This window comes from Schistocerca serialis, chromosome 4 (genome assembly GCF_023864345.2).
Source record: "Schistocerca serialis cubense isolate TAMUIC-IGC-003099 chromosome 4, iqSchSeri2.2, whole genome shotgun sequence".
Classification (NCBI taxonomy): Eukaryota; Metazoa; Arthropoda; class Insecta; order Orthoptera; family Acrididae; genus Schistocerca; species Schistocerca serialis.
This window is the reverse complement of record NC_064641.1, coordinates 103,614,939-103,637,267: the sequence shown is the minus strand read 5'-3', so window position 1 is coordinate 103,637,267 and position 22,329 is coordinate 103,614,939.

Sequence of the window (22,329 nt, the reverse complement as noted above, 5' to 3'; positions counted from 1 at the left end):
GCTTTTGGAGAGGAGTTTATGTCAAGAGCTCAAGTTTTTCCTTGGCATGAAATGTTTAGTGAAGGCAGAAAGAATGTTGAAGATGAAGACCGCAGTGGACGACCATCAATCTCACAGACAGATGTCAGCTTGGCCAGGGTGTGCGCCCTGATCGAAGATTATCCGTGAAAATGATTGCAGAAGAACTGAATATCAATCGAGAAACGGTTCGTGTAGTAAAAACTGAAGATCTTGGTTTGAGAAGGATTTGTGCAAAAATGGTCCCCAAAAATCTCACACCACAACCGCGAGAAACACGGAAAAATGTGGCAACCGATCTGTTAGAGCAAATCACAGCCATCTTATTCACCAGATATCGCTCCGTGCGACTTTTTTGTATTTCCGAGAGTCAGAACGGTGGTCAAGGGACACCATTTTGCCGGCCATGGTGACCGAGCGGTTCTAGGCGCTACAGTCTGGAACCGTGCGACCGCTACAGTCGCAGGTTCGAATCCTGCCTCGGGCATGGATGTGTGTGATGTCCTTAGGTTAGTTAAGTTTAAGTAGTTCTAAGTTCTAGGGGACTGATGACCTGAGAAGTTAAGTCCCATAGTGCTCAGAGAAATTTGAACCATTTTGAAGAAGCCAGATAGCAGTTATAAGAGTCGGGAGACATGAAAGGGAAGCAGTGGTTGGGAAGGGAGACAGTGTTGTAGCCTCTCCCCGATGTTATTCAATCTGTATATTGAGGAAGCAGTAAAGGAAACAAAAGAAAAATTCGGAGTAGGTATTAAAATCCACGGAGAAGAAATAAAAACTTTGAGGTTTGCCGATGACATTGTAATTCTGTCAGAGACAGCAAAGGATTTGGAAGGGCAGTTGAACGGAATGGACAGGAGGATATAAGATGAACATCAACAAAAGCAAAACGAGGATAATGGAATGTAGTGGAATTGACTCGAGTGATGCTGAGGGAATTAGATTAGGAAATGAGACACTTAAAGTAGTAAAGGAGTTTTGCTGTTTGAGGAGCAAAATAACTGATGATGGTCGAAGTAGAGAAGATATAAAATGTAGACTGGCAATGGCAAGGAAAGCGTTTCTGAAGAAGAGAAATTTGTTAACATCGAGTATGGATTTAAGTGTCAGGAAGTCGTTTCGGAGAGTATTTGTATGGAGTGTAGACATGTATGGAAGTGAAACATGGACGATAAATAGTTTGAACAAGAAGATAATAGAAACTTTCGAAATGTGGTGCTACATAAGAATGCTGAAGATTAGATGGGTAGATCGCATAACTAATGAGTAGGTATTGAATATAATTGGAGAGAAGAGTTTGTGGCACAACTTGACCAGAAGAAGGGATCGGTTGGTAGGACAAGTTCTGAGGCATCAAGCGATCACCAATTTAGTATTGGAGGGCAGTGCGGAGGGTATATGTCGTAGAGGGAGACAAAGAGAGGAATACACTAAGCAGATTCAGAAGGATGTAGGTTGCAGTGGGTACTGGGGGATGAAGAAGCTTGCACAGGATAGAGTAGCATGGAAAGCTGCATCAAACCAGTCTCTGGACCACAACAATATGACGAAAAACGTAAATTAGTTACACAGTACGGCGTGCCCGTACTTCACTCAACATGTCAAAGTGATATTCGTATTTAGGTTATGACATGTTCTATACGACTGCCATAATTGGTGATGATGCGGCGTAGACGAATAGCGAAATTCTGGATGACCTGCTGAAGTGTCGGAACATCGATGCTTTCGGTGACCTCCTGAATGGCTTTTTGCACCTCAGCAATGGTTTTGGGGTTATTGCTGTACACCTTGTCTTCAATATAGTCTCACAAATTGCATGTGTTCAGATCAGAGAATATGGTGACCAATCGAGGCCCCAGAGTCAGAATGCGGTCCCCAAAGTGGTCCTCCAGGACATGCCTCCTGATTCGGTGGAGTCGTGCTCCGTCTTGCATGAACTGCATCTTGTCGAAATCAGAGTCACTTTGGATAATGGGGATGAAATCATATTCCAAAACCTTCACGCGGTGTTGGGTAGTCACCGTGAAATCAAGGAATATCGCACCAATTATTCCGTGGCTGGACGCTGCACACCACACAGTCACCCGTTGAGGTTGAAGGGACTACTCGAACACGAAATGAGGATTCTCAGTCCCCCAAATGCGCGAATTTTGATTATTCACCCTGAGGTGAGTGGATGGTACCGAAAGCGTTTCGGACCTGGCGGGTCTTAGACGGACGCTTTGCCGTTTTATTCACGTACTTCTTAATGTTCCTCTCCTCCCCCCCCCCCCCCCCCTTGCCGCTCCGCGATCGGGCGATCGTAGGGCGCGAAGAAGGAGGGATGAAAAATCATATGCAGTCTTTGCTGCTTCGAATCCCGTTGAGGTTTCGTCGAATGGTTTTTCACAGTCCCTAGTGAATGCAAGCCGTACAGCAAAGATCAAATTGCGGCCGCGCTGCACTCCACAGATCACGTACAATGGGGTTGCAGCCCTCCGATGTAATTAGAGTAGGTTTGCTGATCACTTTGTGAACTGTCGGTTTCGACCGCGAAATGTGCACTGACCAACGATTCAAGGTGAGGTGTGGATTCACTGACGCCGTTTATGCCCCCCTCTGAGGCGTTTCCGTGTCGACTCTGAGCTGCGGTTGAGTGTCTGAAATGCTTTCGTTGACAAAGCATAAGAAAACGACGTGATTTCAACGCGGAATGTCACAGTCCTGACCTCCACCGTAGAGGCGTCAAAAGAAGGTGTGAAGTACGGGTAAGATGGGATGTGACGACCTTCCCATGTCTGATACATGCATGGTGGCCTTGGGCCAAGTTGCGGTCAAATCTGGTGCCAATGTGACATCATTAACCAACTTTACACCTCACGTGAACTTCTGAGCCGTTGCATTTGTCTGCGATGTGTTGCTGTTTCAAGCGTCACCGAACTCGACGGTTACACGGCAGGGCGCCACGCGTTTGCACTGCTACTTGGGGCCAAATTTCAAACTTTTGCGTAGGAATAGAAGATAGTTACCGAATGACGAAAAAGTGATCCTTTAACTATGGTTGAGCAGTGTATTAACTGCTTTTTGTTGTTGTTGTTGTGCTCTTCACACCGAAGACAGGTTTGATGCAGTTCTCCATGCTATTCCACACTGTGATAAGCTCTTCATCTACGAATAGCTACTGCAGCCTATATCCTTCTGAATCTGCTTGCTGTATTCATGTCTTGCTCTCCCTCTACGATTTTTACCGCCCACACTTCCAGCCAATATTAAATTGGTCATCCCTTGACGTCTCAGAATGTGCCCTGTCAATCGATCCTTTCTTCCCAATTCTGTTCAGTACTTCCTCATTAGTCAAGTGATCTACCCACTTTTTCTCTAAACTATTTATCATCCATGTTTCGCTTCTATACCTGGTTACACTCCATGCAAATGCCTTTAGAAAAGACTTCCATAACACTTGAATTTATATGCGATATTACCAAAGTTCTCTCATTCAGAAATGCTTTTCTTGCCATCGCCAGTCTACATTTTATATCCTCTCTACTTACCCCTTCCTCGGTGCCTATATAACACAACTCATCTATTGCTTTAACTGTCTCTATTCCTGCTTTAATTCCCTCAGCATCACCTGGTTGAATTCGACTACATTCAATTACCCTTGTTTTGATTTTATTAAAAAAAATGGCTATGGGCACTATGGGACTTAACATCTCTGGTCATCAGTCCCCTAGAACTTAGAACTACTTAAACCTAACTAACCTAAGGACATCACACACATCCATGCCCGAGGCAGGATTCGAACCTGCGACCGTAGCAGTCGCGCGGTACCGGACTGAGCGCCTGAACCGCTAGACCACCGCGGCCGGCTTTGATTTTATTGATATTAATCTTATAGCCTCCTTTCAAGACACCTTCCATTCCGTTCAACTGCTCTTCCAAGCCCTTTGATATCTCTGATAGAATTTCAACGTCATCGGCAAACCTAAAAAATTTTATTTCTTCTCCCTCGACTTTATTTCCTACGCCACATTTTTCTATTGTTTCCTTTAGTGCCTGCTCAGTGTACAGACTGAATGACATCGGGGACAGGCTACAACCCTGCCTCACTCCCTTCTCAACCACTGCTTCCCTTTGATGCCCTTCGACTCTTATAACTGCCATCTGGTTTCTGGACAAATTATAAATAGCCTTTCGCTCCCTGTATTTTACCACTGCCACCTTGAGAATTTAAAAGACATTATTCCGGTCAACATGGTCAAAAGCTTTCTCAAAGTATACAGTCGCTATAAACATACGTTTGACTTTCTTTGACCTACCTTCTAAGAGACGTATTAGGGTCAATATTGCCTTCCGTGTTCCTGCAGTTCTCCAGAATCAATACTGACCTTCCCTAAGGTTCAATTACGCTCTGTACAAAATTATAGCAAGTGGCTTCCTCTTTGATTCCTTTTTTCCACTCCTGAAGAACCTACTAATTTTCCTTCACTTCCTTTTCCCACTATCGAATTTCATTCCCCTATCACAATTAAATTTTAGTTTCCTTTAACAATCTAAATAATTTCTTCTGTCTCATCGTACACTTCTTCAATACCTTCATCATCTGCGGAACTAGCTGGAATTTAAACTAGTAGTACAGAGGTACACGTGATCTTCTTGTCTATGTTCGCTACGATCATGCTCTCACTATGCCGTTCAGGGGAGCTTATCCGCATTCCTGTTTTCTTATTCATTATTAAACCCACGCATTACTCCTACTTGACTTCGTATTTATAACCCTGTATTCACTTGATCAGAAGTCCTGTTCTTCCTGCCAAAGAAATTCACTAATTCCCATTATATCTAACTTCAGTCTATCCAGTTCTTTTTTAAATTTTCCAACCTACCTGCCCAGCTAATGGATCTGACATTCCAAGCACCGAACCGTAGAACGCCATTTTTTTGTTTCTCCTGATGACGTATTTCTCCAGAGTAGTCCCCGCCAAGAAATCCGAATGGGAGACTATTTTACCTCTAGAATATTTTACCCAAGAGGATGCCATCTTCATTTAACAATGCAGTAGAGCATTATGCCGTCAGGAAAAATTACGGCTGTAGTTTGCCCTTGCTTTCAGCCGTTCGCAGTACCAGAAGAGCAAGGCCTGTTTGGTTGATGTTAGAACGTCGGATCAATCATCCAGACTGTTGCCCTGTAACTACTGAAACGGCTCCTCTTCAGGAGTCACACGTTTGTCTGGTCTCTCAACAGATACCCATCCGTTGTGGCTGCACCTACGATACATCTATCTGTATCGCCGAGTCACGCAAGCCACCCTACCGACGGAATGGGTCATGGTTCACGGGAGGGTGGGGGGTGGGGGGAGGGGCGGGTATGTATCAACTATGAAATAAAAATATTGAACTGGTAAATACAAGACACATTCATATAAAAAAGAAATTTGTGAGAAGTACAAGTGAACATGAATCTGATTGCAGATTAAAACATCGCAATGAATTCTTGACTTTTGCCATATTGTCTTAGTTGCTTTACAATTCTTGAGGATATTTCGTTCTGTCGTTGCAACTACAAGAAATGCGTGTTTTTTCACCAGACGCCTTTCGCTTTATTGAGGTAAAGCATCTTTAGTGGTCTGTAATTAAGGTATTTACATTCTGATTTACTTTAAGCTCGAAAAACAATTCGTTAACAAAAAATGGTTCAAATGGCTCTGAGCACTATGGGACTTAACATCTATGGTCATCAGTCTCCTAGAACGTAGAACTACTTAAACCTAACTAACCTAAGGACAGCACACAACACCCAGCCATGACGAGGCAGAGAAAATCCCTGACCCCGCCGGGAATCGAACCCGGGAACCCGGGCGTGGGAAGCGAGAACGCTGCCGCACGACCACGAGATGCGGGCAATTCGTTAACAATATTCTGGTTTTTACTTACGGTGATTTCCGCTTGATTTATCGCCTACATCGGGAAATGACGCCTGCTAGCGCGTCGCTGATGTTTTTCTTCTTTAGACACTAATAGTTGTGGTCTAGTTTTTAGTTTCTCTCCAGCACTACGCATTTTTTATGTTTTACACCGCACAGTTCTTCGCACACAACTGTTTTCTGTTTCTTTTCATGCTTCTAAGTATGTGTTGCGTTTTTTTTGTAGTGTTGCCAACATACGCTTGCCACTAGTTTGACTTATACTTTTTTGTTTCTTGCATGTGTGTAATTGTGTGTAACAGCACACTGTTTCTCACGCACCGACCTAGTTACGTTACACTCTGCCGTGTTACACGCTACAATTCGAAGTCAATAGCAGCAGAGGGCTGCAAAAATGAAGACATGGAGAATAAAGATGAAAAATGTTAATAACGTTTGTCTTATTTAAAAAGATACAACACTTTTCACATAAAAAAATTCGGAGGCATTTTGTACATGGTGGCAGTCAGTCAAAGAATATTTTTGGGAAATGGTTTAAAATATTTATTACAAAGGGCCAGTCAAATCTTTGCAAGTTTTCTCCCAGAGCAACTTCGGCTATATGTACGTGGCACAAGTTCCCTTTCTTTCAGAACCGAGGCAGTTCTGTCCATGCAGTCATGGACTGTGGGGCTGATCCCCATGAACCGCCTCCCCGTCCGTTGCCCAATTATTTAGTTGTTCGACCTCCTAGACTGGCCTGTACCTGGTAACTTCCTCCCTAGGCGCGCCCCTCTTATTTCGTACACTGAAATGTATTCTCTTTATTTTACCTAATTTTCTGTTCTGTCACATAACGGCAACCCTAGATGCCCACTCACAAGTCCTGACCGCTCGAGCTCCTTTCCATTCACATCATCACGTCAGGAGGAGACTGAGATTAGCTCTAAAGTTTTCTGAGTCCCCAGTGCATCAGCTCACCTGGCTCAGCGGCTGGCGGAGGCTCTCAGCGCAGAAGTTTGGCGCCGTTTTGAAAGTTGGAGGATGTAGACGAAATCTCATTTCTGACCGAGGGTTAATTAAAAGAAAAAACCTTTGCATTGCCGCATTTTGCGATTGTCGCTTACTTTGATTAGCTCGGCTCGAGAACTACTGGGTGCCGACCTGTCTCCTGCCTCTGGCTGGTTGAGCAATGACTTTCATCCTTTCATCCTCTAAAGTACAGAGTCGCATCACTTTCCCTCTGCCCCTTCCTTTAAACAGTGAGGTGCTCTGTGTCGTCAACATCCAGTATCTTTTTCTAATTTATAATTTATTTAGATGAGACAATGCTGGCTGGCTTTACATTACGTAAGCATTTGTTTCATTTTTGCAGAGTCAAGACTGTCAGTGCTTTCTGGGAAATGGCCAGCTTTCTACGTTCCCAGTACAATGGCACCTTTTTCTGAACAGGACGATCCTCTGACTTCACTTACAGGACAGAAATGTTTTTCCCATATGTTCGCTCCATGGGGAACGCTATCTGTTTCTACAGGAAGCCCGACATCCTGCGGCTGTGCAGGAAGGCAATAGCCATTGGCTGGTGGGCCATTGACCCTCGGCTCTCTACGTACAGCAAGCTCCTGGGGACTGGCGCTGTCGTCCACGTCCCCACTCACAACTCAAGAGTGCTTTCAAAGTTTTCCCAATTCCACAAGGCATGTAAATTCGAATTAGAGAACAGCAAGGCTGTGTTAGTTATTAATTGTTAATAATCAACGGTACTGCTGTCTATCATTTTCCGATCAAATGGGAGTTTCATTACGAATCTGCATATATAATGTGACTGTTTCCGAAAAAAAAAATTGTCCCATAACAAGATTACCGCATATAAGACACGTATTGGGTATCCACAGGACGCGTGACATGTACCTGAAAAAGCGTCATGATCATCTCTTCACTGGAAAACAGCTCCGCACTTGTAAAATTTAAAATCTTCCCGGCGAATCAACTGTTCAAAAGGTTTCGGGATTGCAGCCTGTAGTCGTAAACTTCATTCCACGGCTGGACAACTGCCAACCATCTTCAGGTGAGCCGAAGAGGACTAACGAAGACGTTCTCCGCTCCGTCTTACATAGAGCTCTGATGGTACTGCAGCACATGCCTTGAAGTCGCGGAGACAGAAGGAGCAACCGCCCAGCGGCAGCGCCCTCGCTAGTGGAACTGTAAGACTCAGCTGACGTCATTATTGTCGCTGGCCGCAGCTATCGGAGTCTTCTGGCGTCCTCGTCTCGAGCACGTTTCGGAGATGACGGGATTCCACTCGTTATTCAGTTGGTAGCCACTGTCCGGTTCATTAGATTTTCCGCAATGCGTATTTCAACGGATTCTTTGATAATGGAGTCCCGAAAGGTTGTTGCTGTGGACAGAATCGAAGTTTTGTCATACTCCATTGAATGTCCGTTGGAAGTACAACTGCAGACTTACTGGTTGAAGTAGGCGAAGTACAAATAATATTTACAAAACAAACCAATTATACATCGATATATATATATATATATATATATATATATATATATATATATATATATATATATATATATATATATATTCTCCCCCACAATGAGGCTCTTAGTGTACTCCTCTGCGTTTTCTAGTGGAATTCTCACTGAACTCTTAATGTTACCACCCTAATTTTAAATTTCACGAATGGCTCTTTGACTTTTCTGTATGTTTTTCTATACTCTTGTTAGTATTACCTGTGAATAATTATAGGATGTTCAACACGTTGATCACTTATAATCAAACGCTACTGACAGCTTTCTTTCTTCAGTATGGTGACACACCGAGCAAGGTTGCTAAGGCAGTGGTCAGGCAGATGGTTCAAATCCCCGTGTTGTCATCCAAATTCAGGTTTTCCATGATTTGCCTAAATCGCTCAGGCAAGTACCGGGATGGTTTCTTTATACAGGGCACAACCGATTTCATTCACAACTCTTTCGTAATGCGAGATTTCGTTCCGTCTCTAATGACATCGATGTGGACGGGACGTTAAAGCCAATTTTCCTGCCTTCCTTCCTTTCTTCCTTCGTATACATCTACATCTACAAGACTGCTCTGCAACTCACACTTCAGTGCCTGGCAGAGGGATCATCGAACCACCTTCACACTAATTCTCTATTATTGCACTCTCAAATAGCGCGCGGAGAAAACGAACAACTACATCTTCCCCCGCGAGCTCTGACTTAGCATATTTTGTTATGACGATCGTTTCTGCCTATGTACGTCGGCGACAACAAAATATTTTCGCATTCGAAGGAGAGAGTTGGTGACTGAAATTTCGTGAGAAGATCCTGCGGCAGCGAGAAATGCCTTTGATTCAATGATGTCCACCCTGAAATCCAGTATCATTTCAGTGATACTCTCTCCTCTGTTACTCGAAATACAAAAGGTGCTGTCCTTCTTTGAACTTTTTGGATGCACTCCTTTAATCCGACCTGGAAAGGGTCCCTCACTGCGCAACGCTACTCCAAAATAAGGCGGACAAGCGTCTTGAAGGCAATCTTGCATCTTCTTATAAGTCTTATCCAAATAAAACGCAGTCTTTGGTTCTCTTCCCCAAAACATTTTCTATGTGTGCTTTCCAATTTAAGTTGTTCAAAAAATGGTTCAAATGGCTCTGAGCACTATGGGACTTAACATCTGAGGTCATCAGTCCCCTAGAACTTAGAACTACTTAAACCTGACTAACCTAAGGACATCACACACATCCATGCCCGAGGCAGGATTCGGACCTGCGACTGTAGCATTCGCGCCTAGAACCGCTCGGCCACCGCTGCCGGCCATTTAATTTGTCCGTAATTGTAATTGCTAGGCATTTAGTGGACAACATTATCGTCAGCTAAGAATCTTTAGTGGTGCTCACCCTTGGTGATACATGGGTTATGTGTACTGAGAACAACAGAAGTTTGAAACTTCCTGGCAGATTAAAACTGTGTGCCGGAGCGAGACTCGAACTCGGGAACTTTGACTTTCTCGGGCAAGTGCTCTACGAAGTCTTTTTTTTTATTTTTTTTTTTTTTTTTTTTTTTGTACAGCCCCGATATTGCTGTTGTTTCTGTAGAAAGGTTCGTCGTCGAGTGCAGTACAGTGGGTTCTTTTAGCCAAACACTAATGAGACAAATCGGATACCTGTAAGGATACATCGTACGCCGGTAACTTGGTTATTTCTAGGACAGTTAGTGCAGATTTTGTTGAGTCAGAGGCTTTCTCGGTGTTTACCAATGCCATAGACACTGGTGAAACAGGCTCATCACTCTGTTCTGTGATTTACCTCACTACGTGCAGACAGCCCTCCGTGGTGCTGAGTATTCGCTTCTAAGGCTAGTCTTTTCCAGATCGTCGAGTATCGTGGTCAGTACAGAGAAGATGTCAGTGTTTTACATACGACACCTCGTGTTCTGTTCTGTGCAGGAGGCGGCCAGCGTGTACGGGCAGCACAGCGGCGAATAGCGGGCAGCCAAGGCCGCGGGATTCGGCAGGCGGGCGTTTCGCAACTGCAGATACCGCCAAGGCTGGCCGGCTGCTGTGCTGGCGCGCTGCTAGGCTGCTGCTAGGCCGCAGATTAGCGCAGGCCTCGATACACACGGCTGCGGCTGCGGTAGGCCAGGGTACCGACTAGTGCGTGTGGCAGCGGCGCCAGCGACGGCTCACGCACTCTGTCACGCACTGTGCGAGCGAGTGCAGCGGCGGCCGGGGTGGTAAATACGAGGGTCGTTCGACAACTAATGCCCCACATTTTTTTAAAACATATTTATTGTTACGAGTCAGGATTTAGTGACAATATACAGGGTGTTTATAAGTGAATATAGGGGTTTTAACGCTTTATAATGTTTATTACATTAAATTTGCAGTTATAAATGATATGTCAAATGAAAGAGCAACTCAAACAGTTTTACCAAGAACCTTATAAATGTTCAATGTGAGCATCATTTGTCACATCAAGCCTATAGCCAAGCGCTGGATAGGCCGCAAGGGGCCCAATGACAGGGCTTGCTTTGCATGGCCTCCACGTTCACCCGACCTAACGTCATGCGATTTTTTTCCTTTGGGGCTTCATCAAAGATCGTGTGTACGTGCCTCCGCTACCAGCAGACCTCCCTGAATTAAGAAACCGTATTGAAGCAGCTGTTGCTACAATCACTGAAGACACACTTATCAACGTTTGGGAAGAACCTGGCTATAGACGTGATGTGTGCCTTGTGACAAATGGTACTTACGTTGAACATTTATAAGATTCTTAGTAAAGCTGCTTGAGTTGCTGTTTCATTTGATATATCATTAATACTGAAGGTTTAATATAATAAATATTATAAAGCGTTAAAACCCCGATATTCATTTGTAAACACCCTGTTCATCAACACGTCTTGTCCATGTCCTATTTTTCTAAGTAGTCTACATCACGTTCTATGCCCGTACGCCAACGTTGTAGAAGAGCATGTATTTCCTGCTGGCAAAAGCTCTCGTCCTGTAGGCGCAGCCATGTTTTCACTGCACGATTGACACTCTAGTCATTTTCAAAGTGTGGTCCCCGTAGAGAATCTTTAAGCGGCCCAAAGAGATGGAAATCGGAGGGTGTTAGGTCTGGATTGTAGGGTGGATGAGGCAATGATGTCGAACCCAATTTGGCGATGTGGCTCCAGGATCTCAGACTTGTGTGTGGGTGTGCATTATCGTGTTGGAGCAAGTTTTTTGCGGGGTTCACCGACCGAACACATTGTAAACGGTTCTTGAGTTTATTCAGAGTCTTCACGCATGCCTCTGAATTGATGGATGACCCTCTCGGCATCACATCCGCGAGAATGACGCCATCCCGGAAGACTGTCAGTGTGACTTTTCCGGCAGAGGGGGTTGTCTTGAATTTCTTCTTTTGTGGTGAATGAGGATGATGCCACTCAAAGGACTGCCTTTTTTTCGGAGCAAAGGCGCACCCAGCTTTCGTCCCCCATAACGATACGTGACAGAAAGGCCTCTCCATCAGTGTCAAAACGGTCCAAAAATTCAGATGAAATGGCCTTTCTTTGAATCTTGTGGTCCGCTGTGAGCATTCGTGGAATCCATCGTGAGCACCTCTTTCAATATCCGAGAGTCTCGATCACTGCAGACGCACTTCCAACGCTGACCGACAACTGTAGAGCCACTCGTCGAGTTGTGATGCGCCGGTCGGCACGAATAATGGCATCCGTACGATTCAGCATGTTTGTAGCAGTGTTTGTGACAGGACGTCCCGAACGTGGTTGATCGTGGAGCTCTGTTTCTGCATTTCCTGAGACTGTAACTTCCTTTACCCATCGCCCAACTGTAATCCTATCAACTGCAGCATCGCCATACACTGCACACCAAGGTTTCGTTTTCTGCATACTAGAATTCAATAACAGCACGCTGCTTGTGACGTGAGTCGTATGTAGACGCCACTTTGACGCTGTGCCATATGACAGTACGATTCGGAACTTTACCGGCCCACAGAACAAACATCATATGTGAAGCACCAACGAGGACGTTCGTCTATGTATATGAATGGCTTTTTAAAAAATGTGGGGCATTAGTTATTGAACAACCCTCGTATGATGGAGAATCAGGGGCGCGTGAGGAACATTTGTCTACTTCGCTGTCACATCCAGTTACCGATATTTTCCAAATAAATTTTCACTTTCGCTTTCCAAGAGGCTGGTAACCTGTGGACCTACTCTCACATTGCCGCAGTTTTTGTTGGGTAACACCGCCTCTTGTTTTTGACTACGTCATCTAACAGAAGGTCGTGACTGCGAGTAATACTACCTGCTAAGTCATCAATATGTTACACGCAACATTCATGTACCTATCAAGCAACGATGGAAATCACCTCTTTGTCTGTGGATGGCTCCCTACCTGCTCCTTATCGATTACAGGGCAGGAAATACGTACTACACGTACAAGACATAAGAGTCATAGAGTGATTGCACAACATATGCAGTGTGGCGTATATAGGCCGGCTGAGCGAGAAAGGAATGTCCGCACTGAGTCTCTGGCAGGTGTCGAGCCTACACGACTGAAGACTCACCCAGTTTGAGAGGCGTTCAGACGACTGAGCGTTCGTTTATCTTTTAAGTAACATGAGGCAGTCGCCTACAGTGACTTGGAGAAGCCATGGGAAACGACCAAATGACCAGGAAGCCAGTTGAATCTCATTTTTCTTTCATATGTGTCCCTGGTGTAAACACCGAAAAATGTACCGCTGTGATTTTTAGCGCATAAAGCCACGACTGTCAATAGAAATTAGATCACGGAAAACCAATAGCGACTGCACCAGACCTATCTTACACCCTTCCTAACACGAATCTGTCTCCATTACAACTTTCATTCTTGTTCCTTCGCCATTTCATTTACCCACCTGGGGACCATCTCTGCAATCAACATGACTTTTTTCTCAACATACAGGTAAAATAGGTTACAATGACAGCACGTCACGAAACTCTACAGCCAAAATTATAGAGGGTGGCAAAGAATCCTACACTAAACATTCTGAGATTAGTAATGGATGGTGTAGTGTCGCAAACATTTTTCGCAACAGCCGACGTAATGTATGTTCAGCGCATTTAATTCAAGTTTTTATTAAGTTTTGAAGTACATCTACATGTCACTACAGGAATTGTATTTCTGTCTTGTCACGTAACGGCTGACCACGGGGAGAACGTGCAGTGCCTTCGAACACGGGCGGTGCTGCAGAATATCTGCTCACAAGCCGCAATGTGCCGAAGGCCCTCGTCCCTCACAGCAACGATCACGTATTGTCGTTTTTCCATAGTTTTTCCGTGACAATTTTATCGTCATTCATAATTTGATGTTAACTGAATTGACTTGTTTTGAGTTTAGTTTATCAGATAGACTCGTTCATTTTAATGTAAAAGCTTATAACAACAGTAAATATTTACTGAGGCAGCGCGGGATTAGCCGAGCGGTCTTGGGCGCAGCAGTTATGGACTGTGCGGCTGGTCCCGGCGGAGGTTCGAGTCCTCCCTCGGGCATCGGTGTGTGTGTTCGTCCTTAGGATAATTTAGTGTCTAAGCTTAGGGACTGATGACCTTAGCAGTTAAGTCCCATAAGATTTCACACACATTTGAATTTTTTTTTTTATTTACTGAGGACTGAAAATCGAGAGGAATATTTGTCTTGGATCTGAATGTATTGAATTTTATGGAAGATACGGAAAATAATTCTATTTGGAGCTTATATTTTAATTTAAGGTACAGCATCCAGGGGAGTTTGTGACGTGTACGACAAAAATTATATAAACACAGTTTTGGGAGAGAAGAATTGCAGTTAACATTTTTGAATCGTATGTGGAAGTTCTCTGCCGCTCAGTGGCGGCTTGGCAAATGTTGCTGACAACAGATGTATTACAACTTTATCACAGTCCTCATGTCAGCATTACGTATCGCATTATTTTTTCCCTCTCACGCTCCATAAAGTGGAACCTGAAATGTAAAAATTGAAATCAGTATTATCAGTGAGTAAAGATTCTTGGTCTCGGCCGAGAACGTGAAACTTTCATTGAGATTTCTTCCTCTTTGAATTGTTATATGGTGTTGAATAAACTTGGAGGAGATAGAATGTAATAAGTGTGTAATCAGTGACCACGCTACTAGAAAGGTCAGAAACCATTATCTCAGGCGCTACGACCTCTTTAATAACCAATGTGTGTGAACAAGCTTTTGCTGGAAGCTTACGTCTCGTAACAAAGAAGTGCCCTTAAAACTAATACACAAGTGTCTGTGATGTGTCTATGGTGGAATTTACCACTGACTACGGTCCATGACTGTAAAATGAGGCCGTACTTGTTACAGGAACTTTTCAAATTTGCATTTAAGCGTGTAGCGCCTGGGAGGAAAGAAAATACGTTAGTAAGTTTCACAACAGGCCTCTTACTAGTTCATCGCGGTGGAGTGAAGCTTGCGACGAAATTGGGTAGTTAAAGCCAGAAAGAGCGGGCAGTCCTTCTCGAGAAGTTTCAAGAATAATTTATTTCAAAGAGATTTATTGCTTTTTGACGTACTGTATAAAACCTTCAAAATCTTCGGATTACATTCGTTTGGCATCTGTGTGTCGCTGCCACCGCTTCGCCCAGTCCGCATAGGTTCACTGGAAGGCATCGTCTGATGCCTCCTTAAGATCCCCTCCAACTGACGTGATTCAGGATCGTACTCGAAAATCAACGTCTCGTCACCCGTCGCTACTCTTACCAAAACATCGAGGCTACTTTCATGGCGTCCCAGCAACTCGCGACACTGCAGCACCGGCATGTCCTGTTGTTCAGCGACCACCACTTTAGAGGCCATCTTTGTGCGCTCCTCCCTCATCCCTAATTCGATTCTCAAAGTGCTATAAACATTCGATTTTGCCGTATTGCATTTCACTGGTACCATTCTTGCATCTACATGATTACTCTGCAGTTCACAGTTGAGTGCCACTTTCAGACCGTTTCTCGACCGCTCCACACGAGGGATAAATGAACTCCTAAACATTCCGCCCTAGCTCCGATTGCTCTCATTTTTTTACGATGATAATTTTTCTCTACGTAGGTGAAAGTCAACAAAATGTTAACATATTCGGAGGAGAAAATTTGTCGTTAAATACTGAGAAAAGATTTCGCCGCAACGAAGACGCCAGTGTTGTAATGACTCCACTGCGACTCGCTTATCATATCCGTGACTGTACCCCTGTTTCGAGCTGTCCTTGTTTGAACTTTTTCGATGTTTTCCCTCTATTCTGTCTGGTAAGGATCCCATGTCGCGCTGCAATAATCTTCACTCATGCTCATAAATTAAGGATAACTGCAGAATGTGGCGCCACACAACGTGGCACTACACAACAGTGGCGGTAATAGCATAGGCACATAGGGAACGCACACGACACAGATCTGTAAGTCCACGGTACTGGTGATTAGTTGAGGAAACCGTCCCGAAACACATGTGCTACAAAACGCCACTGTTCCCTGCGCATGTACCCCGAAATCAGTACGGAATATGATCACCATGCACACGTACACGGGCCGTACAACGCGTCGGCGCACTCTGGATCAGGTGGTCGAGCAGCTGCTGGGGTATAGCCTCCCATTCTTGCACCAGTGCCTGTCGGAGCTTCTAAAGAGTCGTAGGGGTTTGTAGGCGTGCAGCGATACGTCGACCGAGAGCATCCCATACGTGCTCGATGGGGGTTAGGTCTGGAGAACAGGCAGGTCACTCCATTCGCCTGATATCTTCTGTTTCAAGGTACTCCTCCACGATGGCAGCTCGGTGGGGCCGTGCGTTATCATCCATCAGGAGGAAGGTGGGACCCACTGCACACCTGAAAAGGCGGACATTCTTGTGCAAATGACATCCTGATACAGCTGACCTGTTACAGTTCCTCTGTGAAAGACATGCAGGGGCGTACGTGCACCAATCATAGTCCCACCCCACACCATCAAACCAAAACCTCTATACATGTTCCTTTCAAGGACATTAAGGGGTTGGTATCTGGTTCCTTGTTCACGCCAGATGAAAACCCGGCGAGAATCACTGTTCAGACAACACCTGGACTCGTCCGTGAACATAACCTGGGACGACTGTTCCAATGACACCAGGCTTTACAGGCTCTCCTGTGATCAGGGGTCAGTGGAATCTACCTTGTAGGTCTCCGAGCGAATAAATCATCTCTGTTCAGTCGTCTGTAGGCTGTGTGTCTGCAGACAACTGACCAAGTGGCTGCGGTAAGTCCCGAGCAAAGCTACCTGCAGTACTCCGTGGCCGTCTGCGGGCACTGATGGTGAGATATCGGTCTTCTTGTGGTGTTGTACACTGTGAACGTCTCGTATTGTAGCACCTGGACACGTTTCCTGTCAGCTGGAATCGTTGCCACAATCTTGAGATCACACTTTGTGGCACACGGAGGGCCCGTGCTACTGCCTTCTGTGTTTGACCAGCCTCCAGTCGCCCTAGTATTCTACCCCTCTAACGTCATCAATATGCCTTCTTTTAGCCATTTTCAACACACAGTCACCATTAGCACACTTGAAAACGCCTGCACTCGCTGCATCGTACTCTGACATGCAACAACACACCTCTGCGTATGTGGACTGCTGCCAGCGCCACCGTGCGACGACCGCAGGTCAAATGCACCGCAAGGTCATACCCCGAGGTGATTTAAACCCGCAAACCGCCCACCAGAGCGTTGTTTCACCATGTATCAGCATTATCCTTAATTTATGAGCAGGAGTGTAGCAGAGGACTGACAGACGTACTGTAGGTAGTGTCTTTATCGTATTTGTAGCATCTTCAAAGTGTCCTGCCAATAGAATGCAATCTTTGGTTTGCCTTCCCCTCAACATTTTCTCTTTGACGGTTGTAGTTTAGGTTGTTCGTAACATAACCCCTAGATAGTTAGTTCAATCGACAGTCTTTAAGGTGAATTATTTACCGCGTAACCGAAATTTAACGGAATCCTTTTAGGGCCCATGTGAAGGATTTCCAACTTTTTATTGTTCAGGGACAGTTGCCTCTTGTCGCACATCGCAGATATTTTGTCTGAATCATTTTTTAATTTGTATTGACTTCCCGATGACTGTGCTAGACGGTAAGTGACAGCATCATTTCCTAACGCTCTCAGAGGGCTGTGTTTATTCTCGTTTAAAACTTTTTGCATTCCACATTTTGGTGCGTCTGGGAGAATGGCGGACGCCCGATGCCCTCGTTGCATTAGACGTTTCCTCGGCCTTTGCAGATCATCTCGTGCCACGCCTGAGTTGCTGGGTGGGCTTCCTCCCCGAGCTCTTCCCGAGTCAGCGCCGTCGTCCCACAGCCCGATGTTTCAATTTTAACGCGAAATTTGAGTGCATATCGCTGCTCGATTAACCTCTCTATCTGGAATCTCGACACCACGCGCAATACGCCGTCCCCAGTGTGTCGCACTCGTAGGCCAAGGCGCCTCATCAGTTTTCCTGCCGAAACCCACATTGCTGTAGCCCTTTTGCTTCGCTGGAGAATTTTATTCTTGAAACTTTTGGACAAACCAACAAGTTTAATATAACCACCCTCCATAATAACGAACTACTAAATGAGAAAAGAACTGCACCTACATTGATTTATTCCGATAAATTATGCATAAACAATTGACAAACTGTGCCAATACTAATATAAAATACCTTGGCATATCTGACAAAGGGCTTCGAGGAAGGATTCTAATAACCACAAAAGTGAATTTGCAGTTGCCAAATGCTAAGTGACGGTCGTGATGTTAACTGAAGGGGAAATAGTGCTACGGAAGTTAATACATCGTACCTGTGGTCGGAGTTGGAAGCAGTCTGTTCACTGCATTAAAAATTCAGACCTTCAGAGTGTAGCGTGAAGCGGCAAAAATATTATGTACTCACTTTATAGTTTCTCCACAAATCGCCTTGCGGTTGCAGCCTCACCTCACCATGGTGTTAAGGTGGACGGTCAAGTGGTTGCAGAACCAGTCATTGGCTCCACCTACGACCACCCGCAAAGGCAAATGGCCAATCAGCCCGAACTTCTCCATATCAACTCTGGCAACGGTGCCAGTTGATGCAGTCGCTGGAGAAAACCCCGATGAGGAAGCAGAAGGTGAAGTGATTTTTTATCCAACGTTTTCTACAAGGAAGCTTCCCATTGCCGCATTTTGCGCCTCGTACTGAGTTCAGATTGGCTGGGCTTCCGATCTTCTGAACACTGACCGACCAAACTGCTCCTCAGAACATGGCTAGTCCCCTTCCCTGGGCTGTCCTCTCTCCGTTTAACCAAAAATGTGTTCTAAAATTTACACAGAAAAAAATCGTCTCACCTCTCTCCGTCTGTCTGTCTACGACCAATGAGGCGGTCGTCTTCAGAACAGCTGAACTTTTCCGTCTAAGCTCTTGTTTATTTATCTAAACTAACCCCTGTGATTCTTATATCGAATAAACATTTAGTGTTTTGTTAAGTCATCATGTCCAGCGGCGGCTCACACTTCCAAAGGCTCAAAACAGTGGTTCCCCCATCCAGTTTTCGAGAAGTCTATCTGTGGTGACTGGCGCTTTAATGGAGAAAAAACTTAAATTTATACTTTCGTCGACAATAGTGCCTTCTTCTGAAACATTTCTCCCACTCCCACTCGCAATGTTTGTAAACTGTTTTGTGGCAGGGGCTCCTGTGTCACAGGAGATCCCATCTGCGGTTGCCCACAATGCCTGACGCCCCGGTGCAGCAAATACAAACAGCTGTCAGGGCGGTGGGCTATTGACCCGCGCCTACCTCGGGTATCCTTCTGTGAAATGGCTCGGTGTGAGGTTGCCTGCTTTCACTTCCCTGGCAACCTGAGTACTGCCCATAATGCTTTCAACGTCCTCTAATTTAATGTAAGTCATGCAAATATGAATCAAGCGTAAATGAAGAGTAAGTTTACATTAGTCAATTGTTGACAAACTCTATCATATCCTTCGATGTCGATTAAATGTTCTGATCAAGAGGGTCTTTCATTGTGAGTTTACCTATGTTATATGGCTGTTTCCGGAAAAAATGGTCGCGTAATACCTGTAGAGTTGTTTGCCCCGTACAATTTGAGAAGATGTCTCGGAATCGTAGAATATTCAACCACGAGCGTCTTCCAGCAGCTTTATGAAATGCACAGTGCAATGTGGGAAGTTCTGATGGGGCAGCAAATCACAGCCCCGTGTGTCGTAAACAGCCTGTGCGGGCAGTGGGGCCAATCCAAAGTTGAGCCCTGTCAGTGGGTAACGTTATAATGTATGCAGTGAGACCTGTTGTCTCACACTAGAATGGCTGCTAAGTCAATAAATATGTAGCTATTCATACATAATCATCAGGTCCGTACCTCAAAGTACTACACCAGTTGTTTAAGTTTGACCACAGAATATTCGGACACCCTGTATAAAAAGTGATGACTTAGGAGATTCGGCTGTTTACAGTGAGCTGACTGCAAGTACTGCATCTCATCTTTAAATTTAAGTGGTTGATTCAGAGTTACATGATGAAAGGCATGGCTGTAATGAGCTTAACGTGAATGGTATGGGAGGGTATTCGTGGATGTGATATGGTTCAAATGGCGCTAAGCACTATGGGACTTAACATCTGAGGTCATCAGTCACCTAGACTTAGAACTACTTAAACCTAACTAACCTAAGGATATCACACATCCATTCCCGAGGCAGGATTCGAACCTGTGACCATAGCAGCAGCGCGGTTCCGGGCTGAAGCGCCTAGAACCGCTCGGCCACAGCGGCCGGCGATGTGATATGGTATGAGGGTTTGAAACACAGCGACTTTTAAATGAAATCGAAAGTATAATTTAATTGTTGCAATAATCCATGTGCTACACAAGAAAGGAGGTATATCGGATCCAAATAATTTTAGCGGTATATCTTTGCTGGATATCACATACAAAATTTTCTCTAAGGTTCTGTATTTCAGATTTCATGAACAGCTTGGTGCTGAATTAGGTGAATATCAAGTTAGGTGAATATCAAGTTGACTTCGTAGCAGCTGAGGAGAGCTTCGCCTACCATCCTCCAAGGAAGCCATGGGTCTGAAGATGGTTATATAAATATAACTAAAACCGGTCACCTATGTTATTGAGACAGAAGTGTTGTGATCAAGACTGAACTTTAGTTAAAATAGAATATCAAGGAGGTTTTCGTCCAGTACGAATCTGTCCTGACCAAATTATTAGTCTCAAATCGATAATGAAACACCAAAGCATCAGGAAGAAGAAGCTAGTGACCACCTACATCTATTAAAAAAAAATACCATGGTGAATCTCTCCTGTCTGTTCGCACAGAATTTAGTTTACATCAGAAATTTGTCAACATCATTGCGGTCACTCTTAGAAATGCTAAATCTAGAGTATTTTAGAAATAAATTCTCTGATCCTTTTGAGATTCGAACTGACCTTCCACAATGTGGTCGATTGTCTCGGTTACTGCTTAACTGTTTGCTGGAGCAAATCATGTGCAAATGGAACAATATATGTCCACCGTTTGTTAAGACTGAAAGAAAGATTAGACTTAACTGTCTTGCATTTCCAAACGATTTGACATTTTTAGCAAATAGTATCGATGAAGCAAAGTTTCAGGTAGAAGAACTAGAATGATTAGCGGCAAAATTTGGGTTGCAAATTTCTTTTGAGAAAACTCATATGATGCCCACGTTCCCAACTGACACATCCTACATTATACTTCACAATGCTTAAAAAGATTAACGTCGTAAAAATGTTTCAGGATCTGGTTGAGATTACTATTTAGAATGCCAACGAAAGAGAATCAACAGATATTACAACATTAAAATTACAAAGCGCATAGGGATCTACGTGCCCAATTTAGCAACAACGATATCTTTCAATAAATGCTAAACTTTGGCATTATTCCTTCGTTGTTAAACCGGAGGCAACATATGCAAGCAAAACACTATTGAAACTAAACAGTCAAAGGACAACTGACGAACTCTAGCAAGTTGATAGAAGATACTCCGAACGATTTTCAATAAGAAAACAACACCAAATAAATTGTCAGTGGAGACTCTACCGCAATTCGGTGGTTTATCAAGAAAGTGAATCCACTGCAGATACGAAGGACTACAATTTTTTGGCCACATTTCTCGCTTACCGGATACTAGACCCCTGAACAACCTTTTCACTACATTTGGCACACTAAGACAAAAAAAAACAAAAAAAAACAACTGATTTAAAGAAGTACAAATGGATCTAAATGAACTGAACATTACCAAACATCAAATTGAACCTAGAAAAGAGAAACTGCTGCTGAAGAACAATACATATGACTGACACCCAAAACATCACAATGGAAGAAGTACTTCATATCTGCAGATCAGTGCAACCATTCTTCACCGTGGCTCCAGGAGGGGCAGGCTGGCAGGCCTATGGCCCCACTGGACGCCGTCTACCACCTGGTACTCATTTGATAGATATACGGGTGGTGGAAGACAAGGAATGAGATATCCACCCACACATACAAACAGATTAGCCAGTCACGTGACAACAATTCAGTCGATGAGGGTATTCAGTTAGGTAAGTATCGGGCTGCGTTTTACGAAGTGAGGCATCAGAAGAAGAAAGGAGAGCTAGGAAGGATAGGTTCCTGAAGAATTTCCGGATCAGCACCTGGTAGCCGACTGAATCTGCTGCAGAGCAGGCTGGCTGCCGATAGAGAGCCGAAACCCGTCGGGGGGGGGGGGGGGGGGGGGGAGAGGCGAGTTTTAGCAAGAGCTGGGCAGGCAACGGGATTTAGCGGCTCGGCTTTAAGGAGGCGTCCTCGGGATTTCAGGAAAGGCGGGAATGTAGTTAGTTGCTAATGGACGCATGTGGGAAGCAGTAAGCGAAGTAGAGCGGAAAGTTGGAGAAC